Raw genomic sequence first — 8021 nt, 5'->3', positions numbered from 1 at the left:
TTTTGCATCCTGTTCAACATTAGTGTGTGGGAGAACTGATTTCTCCTCACGCTTGCTTCCACTCTTCTGGAATTGTGAAAAAAATAAGTGGCCTCGATTAGGTATTTTGTCAAATAAGTTTTGATGAGATGCTTAGCTGGAAGGATATTTGACTAGTTCTGCATCTGTGCTTTCCACTAGAAACAGCTCATCAGCTTAGCTCGTATATTTCAGGAGAAAGAGCAGGATGAAATGTCATGAGGCTGTATTAGATTATATGCAAGGTTTACTGACCTAATTCACTTTCATTTTTCCTTTTTTTTTTTTTCCCTCTAGAGCAGTATGCTTCAGTAAACCTAATATCTGACTTTCATAACTATTTTGAAAATTATAAATACCTCTTGTATGAAGCACTATGAAAAGTCATTGCATCACAAGCCTTACAAAGAGATGCTGAAAAAAATCTTTCATTAAAAGTCATTAAGTACAAAGCGAATCTACAAAACCATGCTCAGAGACCCATATATTGCCTGTATGGGGAATAAGATATATAAAATTTGTGGCGGGCAATCTGTTATTTAAATGGAACATTAATGTAATAGAAAGTATCTGCTTGTATCAGCAAGACTACCATCATAAACTTTACAGAGTAATCTCTTGCTGTTAATAGCATTTCACAGGAATCACCACAGACAGCACAGAAAACATATCGACTGTAGCAATATACAGCAATACCCAATGGATAGTCCTTTCTCTTACATGCAAAATTAGAGAGGGCACTATTTAAAAAGGTCAGCACTCAAATTCAATTCTGGATCTCAGATCCCCAGAATATGAGGGCAGGATACCAATCTGATCCATATTTTCCATTTTAACCAAAAAAATTGAGAACTTGCCAACACCGAAATCTGATACTAAGTATATAAGGAAGGAAAAAATGTTCTCAGGGGTGGAGTATGGATTCTTCCCCATTATGTTAATGATATGGAACTTAAGTTATACTTAATGGATTAAGATGTGTAAATTCAATTGAAGTTTTTGAGTCAAATCCTTAACTAGTGTAACCGAAATACAGCTCAGACTTAAATAACACCAAACTAACAATACGAACTGCCAGGGAGTAAAACCAATCACAGCAAAAAGAAACAAACTACTTAACTATGTCATTTCACTGACTAAATAAAATACCAGTTCAGTAATTTTAGCAATAGCAAGGCTTCAAGTAGCAGTTAGCAAGATGCTTTGGAAAAAAAAAAAAATTTGTTATTCTCTTGGTGCGTGAAATAATTGAAGATTTTTTTGTCTTGATGTTTTGTTTCATCTTCTGCAATATTCAGCCACAGAAATGTGTGATGTCTATTGGGCTTCATTTAGACTTCATCAATGAATGGTGGATAAGGGCTTTTCTGACCACCCTGATGTTGGAATTCCTTTCTGTTTTCCTGTCTCCATATTCCAGTACAAGTCTGTGGACTCTTCACACTTAAAAAAACACTGTGATTCATAACACAGACATTTTCCTTCCTTTCTCACCTATAGGACCTAAACAATACGTACTCAGCATGTTCAAGCAATGAAAGAGGAGAGGAACTCTCCATAAACTCATTAGAATATTTACTTAGGTACTGCACAATCCAGGTCAAAAAGCTTCATCACATTATAAAACTTGGACCTGTCAACCCTACCAGCAGGACAGTATCCCACTGGAAACCACAAGGCAAGTGATTCTCAATCCTTCCTTGTGAAGCTCTTCGCATAGAAAAAATAAAAAGTATTTGTCATTAGTTTGAGATAGATTCTTGCAATTCATATGGGATAAAAGCAAAATGAATCCAAGTCCTTGAAGAAATTAGTATTTGTTTCTTAAAGGCAGAGGCAAGCTGGGGAGGGCCAATAGAGAAAGGGAGCTCCCCAAAGGCACCGACATCTGGGTCGTCCCCTCTGCTAGCCTTTCCCCACCACTTAGATGTTTTGCCATTTCTGCACGCTAACTTTCATAAATCCATTTTTTAGGTAAATATTAGACCCAAGGATTGGGTGACAGAATTTATAAACTTATCTCTGGGTTGTGAACCTGTCTAGCCCTCTGGGTATAAAAAGTTAGGAGTTATGTAGGTTAGTACTGCAGAAACAGAAATCCCCTTGAGAACCTGCCCTCAATGTCTCAATTCTGTGTTGCCTGAAGAAGGGCATGGGTCAGGTTATTCTACAGAACAAAACATAACAAAACCAATTTTTTTTTTGCCATGTAAATCACCACTGCCTGAGACAAGAAGCAAATTGTAATCTCTAATTGCAGGTTGTCAGAACCAAGTATTTTTCCCAGTTCAGTGTAATGGGGAACAGTAGTGACAAACTGATACCATATCTAAAAACATGACTTACTGTCTCCTTTTTCTGACTTTGAAAAGACTGAAGAAGCTTTGTTTTATTAATAGGGCATGCTTTTTTAGAAGTACAAAGCACATATTTGTCCAGAATATTTCTAGATTAGATTTCAGGACAGCCATAAATCTACATTAGAAAGTACCTTGGCAAGCAGCTACGGTTTGACTTTACAAAATGCTTCCGAGTAATACTTAGCAGATTATGCTGCTATTATTTTAAAGGCTAAATTCTAATCTAATCTAATAAAAAACAATTCAGCTGAACTTTGTGGAGGAAAGGATAGGCAGGTGGGCCACTTAAATAACACCTTTACTTTTTTCTAGGATTTTCAGAAATACGGGTGTAATGTGGGCTCGTACTCCAAAGCCACTGCGTGCTTGGAAAAGCCATTTATAGTAAAATTTTAATAAGCACACTGATGACTTAGGAACCTAAATTCCCTTTTTGAAAGTGAGGTAGGCATTGACAAGCTTAACTCTTCTAAAAATATAAGTGACTCAACACCATAATTCCCCAATTCTCATGCACATAAGCAATGTAAATTAAGCTCTTTATCTTTTAAGGAACAGAATTACTGCAAATGGCAACTATTTTTCTACTGATATTCAAGCTAATAAAGAGACTATGTATACATTCTATAGACTCTATTTTTATGTCCGAATTTGAAATTATTTTCATCTTGAAGTTGGTTAAGGGTAATTTTTTTCCATTTTGCAATTTGAGCAAGACCAGTTCCATAGCTGTGGGCAGTTTGTAGTAAACTTCTCAAAGAGCATCAAAACCGAAGCAGGAAATACAAATGCTTACTACAAAAACGTTCATATTTAGAACAGGGACAAATATTTTAAATAGTTATTTCCATTGGAAGGGATTGCCATTAAAGGAATAAGGTGGCAATGCATGTGCTTGCACCTCTTCCTAGCTGGGAAAAAGAAAAGCTATTTTAGTTTCTTTCTACAGACCCATTCTAGGTAGCCTGCCAAAATCTTAGCACAGAAGTGACACTCCCCTTCTGCCAGGTAAGGGAAGCAGCGCACCCAAACCCTTATTTCCTTCTATTGCCATGCTGTGTGATAAATGGTCCAACTTGGTGCTTCCTTCCTGGAGCCACCTGTTGGGGAGCTGCCTTTCAATGTTGCTTTTTCCTTGCATCCAGAAATATCTTCAGTGCCTTAATTTCTCAAGAGGATTTTCCATCAGTTATATATTAAAAAAAAAAAAAAAATCCCCAGATATTTTCTAACATTCAGCAATCTGCTGAGCTTTGGAGCAGATGATTACTTATTTGAGCACAGACTTTCCTTATTCTTCATTTCTGTGCTTTGCACAATAGGGGCCTAATTATATTAACGGTCCTTTGCCTCCAAAGTCTGTAACTTGAAAGGGTCATGTCAGAGACTTTTCAGAGTATTTCCATCTGTGCCAAGCCTTTAACAACCTATTATCCTGAAAAAAATAAATCCCCTAAAGCACAACATTTTAGGATCTAGCAGATCACTAAGGATCTGCTTGAGACAATAATATAAATATATCTACTCACACAAACAAATTTGGTTGTATGAATTCACATTTTGTTTCCAGACAGTATCAGATACCTTGTCTAACAGAGCTGCATTCATCTAACCTGTTGACAGTAAGCTTTTCCCATTTCATATAACACATATGTTGTGATAAACTAATATCAATATTCATACCTGAATTCGGAAGATAGAAACTTAGGACACAATATTTGCAAACTGAGCACCAAGGTACTCAGGCATAAAAATACACAGTGAGGGATCTTAAACTTGTAAATAAATGTTATTGAAGAATTTTCCTGAGAGCATGTGTGGAAAAAAAAAAAAACCAAACAGGTTGTCAATAGCATATTTTAAATCAATGAGCTGCTGTAGTATTGGAATTTAGTGATGCTCATGCCCTTTCTGACACTACAGTGCTTGCCATGCTTGCTTTGTCTGATCAGAGCCTGTAATCTTTGCTGCTGCTATATTTCAAGCTGCTGATGAAACAGCCTGAGGAAGACTGGAAATACCTCTTTGAAATGCACAGCAGGATTTCTCAAAAATGAAACAACAAAACTTTGAGAAAACTCTGCTGCAGAACCAAAAGCAAGAGAAAACTATGAGCATAAAGACATTTTGACATCTGGGAAATGCTCATATAGGATTAAAATTGAGGGCAAAAAATTGCCTAAAAAAATAATCTAGTATGGACAAGAGTCCCGGCACAGATGTAAGATTCTCCCAACTAAAAGTAAATATTTATCCTTTATTGTTTTTTCTCCCCTCATGCATATCCAGCTTCTTCAGTGGCAGAAGAATAACTAACCTTGATTCTTTGTCGTGGTCTACATTGGGAAATATAATGGTCATTTTACATTTCAATTAAAGAAAACCACTTGGTGAAAGTACACAGCAAAATTTTTTGTGTCTCAGATGAAAGGCTGGAGGTTGGGGGAACAGAAATCAATAATAATCTCAAACTGATGATTTCATGATAAAGAGACAAATAGGAAGCCTTCTGTAGCATCATGCTACCAGAAAAATAGGACACTCTTTCTCATGAGGTTTTGCTAATATTTTATTGTTGGTGACATTTCTGTGAGTACCCTGTGTGCAAAAGATGGAGCATCACACTACAAAGCCTGTCATGAAAAGCAATCCCAACCTTTGTTGATTTCATTTAAAGGTAGCAACGTAGCAAAAAACGAGCAGAAACCCAACACTCTCCTTTGCTATACATGGAACTTTCTTGCCAATAATCGTGCTCTAGAAATTTTCTTTCCCTCTTTCTCCTTTTGCTACATCTGCAAAAGAAGATGACTGCCAGCGTGCAGCAATCAGTAGTGCTTTGTAAAACAGATGATAAAACAAACCTGCTTGTGATAGCAGATAGCTGGAACCTGTGATGTAGGGACTTTCCTCCAGCGCTGCTTTCCTATGGAGGGCCATAAAGTGTTTCAAAAAGGAAGCCTTAATATGTTTTACTTATTTTTATATTTACTTAAGCAGAAGAGGTTTAAAGTTTCAAGCCTTGTGACCCCCACTGAGAAAACCTTCAATAAAACAGGAAAAGAACTTGTACACCCTGAACGATGTACATCCCTAGTAGATAAATTACAACTTAGCACCTCAGAGTAGTATTGTGAAAAGGCAATACATTGTCAATGCCACTTATAGACAAATGGAATGACAAAGCACCCAGGACATTACCTGCAACACCCTCCTCTCCAACAGCAGCTCCTTACCGAGGAACGCGGGCCGACGGCACACAGATACTTGTGAGCTTTCTGCAGCAGAGACCATCTTGTTCTTCTGTGGATTTTTATTATGCCACACCAAGGCGAAAGCAGTCTCACTTCACAACTGAGGCTCTGGAATTCTATGGTGCAAATATAAATAAACAAGCCCGCCAAACTGCACTGCATGCAGCTCTGACATTTTTCACGGCCTTGTCTGGAAACAGAACATGCACTGTATATGAAGAGTCAGCGTTCATAGAATCACAGAATGGTATCACAGAATGGTAGGGGTTGGAAGGGACCTTCTGAGACCATCTAGTCCAACTTCCCTGCCAAAGCAGGTTCACCCAGAGCAGGCTGGACAGGAATATATCCAGGCGGGTTTTGAATATCTCCAGAGAAGGAGACTCCACACCCTCTCTGGGCAGCCTGTTCCAGTGCTGTCACCCTCAAAATAAATAAGTTTTTCCTCCCGCTGAGACAGAATTTCCTGTGTGGCAGTTTGTGCCCATTGCCCCTTGTCCTGCTGCTGCGCACCACAGAAAAGAGTCTGGCCCCATCCTCTTGACATCCGCCCTTTAGATATTTATAAGCATTGATGAGGTCCCCTCTCAGTCTTCTCTTCTCCAGGCTAAACAGGCCCAGGTCTCTCACCCTTTCCTCATAAGAGAGGTGCTCCAGTCCTTTGATTATATTCCTAGCTTTCCGTTGGACTCTTTCCAGTAGTTCCTTGTCTTTGTTGAACTGGGGGGCCCAGAACTGGACACAGTGCTCCAGATGCAGACTCATCAGGGCAGAGCAGAGGGGGAGGATGACCTCTCTCGACCTGCTGGCCATGCTGTTTTCAATGCACCCCAGGAGACCATGGGCCTTCTTGGCCACAAGGGCACTTTGCAGCCTCATGGGCAACCTGTTGTCCGCCGGGACTCCCAGGTCCCGCTCTGCAGAGCCACTCTCCAGCAGGTCAACCCCTAACCTGGACTGGTTCACTCTTTCTACCCGTTTCCCTTCTCAGTCTGAGAAACGCAGCAAGATTAGAGGGTTTCTGCTGTTAGAATTAGCATTCATCATCCTCGAGCCACCTCAGGCCTTTAAAATGAAAACAAAAGGGAGTGTTTAGCGTTACCCTGCAAAGCGTGAGCCTTACGCGCACTGTATCCACCATTCGTCTTAAAAGTCACCTTCAGTCGAACGCCCGCCAAGGCACGGGCAACGTTAAACCACCCCCCCGCGACGTCCCCCCCCCCGACCCGTCTCATCGCTGAGGGAAGGTCCCGCGCCGGGCGGCGGCCTCGCGCAGCGCGGGCGCACAGCGCCCCCTGCCGGCCCCGCCCCGCCACAGCCGCGCAGCCGCCGCGGGCGCGGATCCCGCCGCAGCGCGGGGCAGAGCGGGGGCGGCTCGGGGCGGGGGGAAACGAAAACAAAACAAAACAGAAACAGAACCGGAGTCCCTCCGAGTTAAGGCTTACCGGCCGTAAAAATACTTCTAACTCTCCGTCGCGGTTTGGGCCGGACTGGCCTCTGAAAGGAAGGAGAGATGCTCTCTGGCCTCTCCCCCTTCGGAGAAGGGAGAGCATCTCCCTTCAGGGAGAGGAGGGAGAGAGAGAAAGAGACTTATGAGTTTTAAAAGAAACTAAACTACTTTAATGAAATAATTAATAATAAAATAACGAAAAAATAATAGTATCAAAAAAAGGAAAATACTGAAATATATACAGTGTATAGAAAACCGTATCGAGCTCCCAGGATGACAATGGCATCACTGGCAGGCACTGGGAACACAGATCGCAGACTGGACTCAGCAATGGACAGGAACTGGATTCTGGAACGGAATTCAGGAATGCTGAATTCCAGATTCAGATCGAAGGCAGACAAACAGAGCTCTCCTTGGATGTCGGCCATTGAAGAAAGAGGCTGACCCCTTTGATCCCTCAGCTTTTATACTGAGCATGATGCAGATGGGATGGAATACCCCTGTTGGTCAGTTTGGGGTCACCTGTCCTGTCCCCTCCTCCCCACAGGTGTGACCCCTCTACGCGTTTACACGTTTTTGCCCCTCCAACAGGGCAAATAACAAGTTAGCTGGCCTTGGTTGTTGTAGCAGTAAGTATAAGCAGGAGCCTCTCTGCATACCATTCCTTGGTATAAACTCGAAACAATCACTTCTTATCACTCTGGGAGTGGGCTACTGTTTTATAAATATGCCGTTAATTTCAGAGAGTTCAGTTAGTTAGAAGAGGCTTAACTGAAAAGCAGAATTACTGAACAGAAAATTGGTTCTGTTTTGCCTCAAACCACGACGCTTTTTCTATGAGTATTTTGAAATATAGGTATTTTCACTTTGTATATGCACAGTTTCATATGTTTGTGCACGCGCTGCGACTTCCACAGAGTCCCTCACCAAAACAGCTTG

Source organism: Numenius arquata, chromosome 6 (assembly GCF_964106895.1).
Source record: "Numenius arquata chromosome 6, bNumArq3.hap1.1, whole genome shotgun sequence".
Classification (NCBI taxonomy): Eukaryota; Metazoa; Chordata; class Aves; order Charadriiformes; family Scolopacidae; genus Numenius; species Numenius arquata.
The sequence above is the reverse complement of the archived record's forward strand: the minus strand, read 5'-3'. Positions refer to the sequence as shown.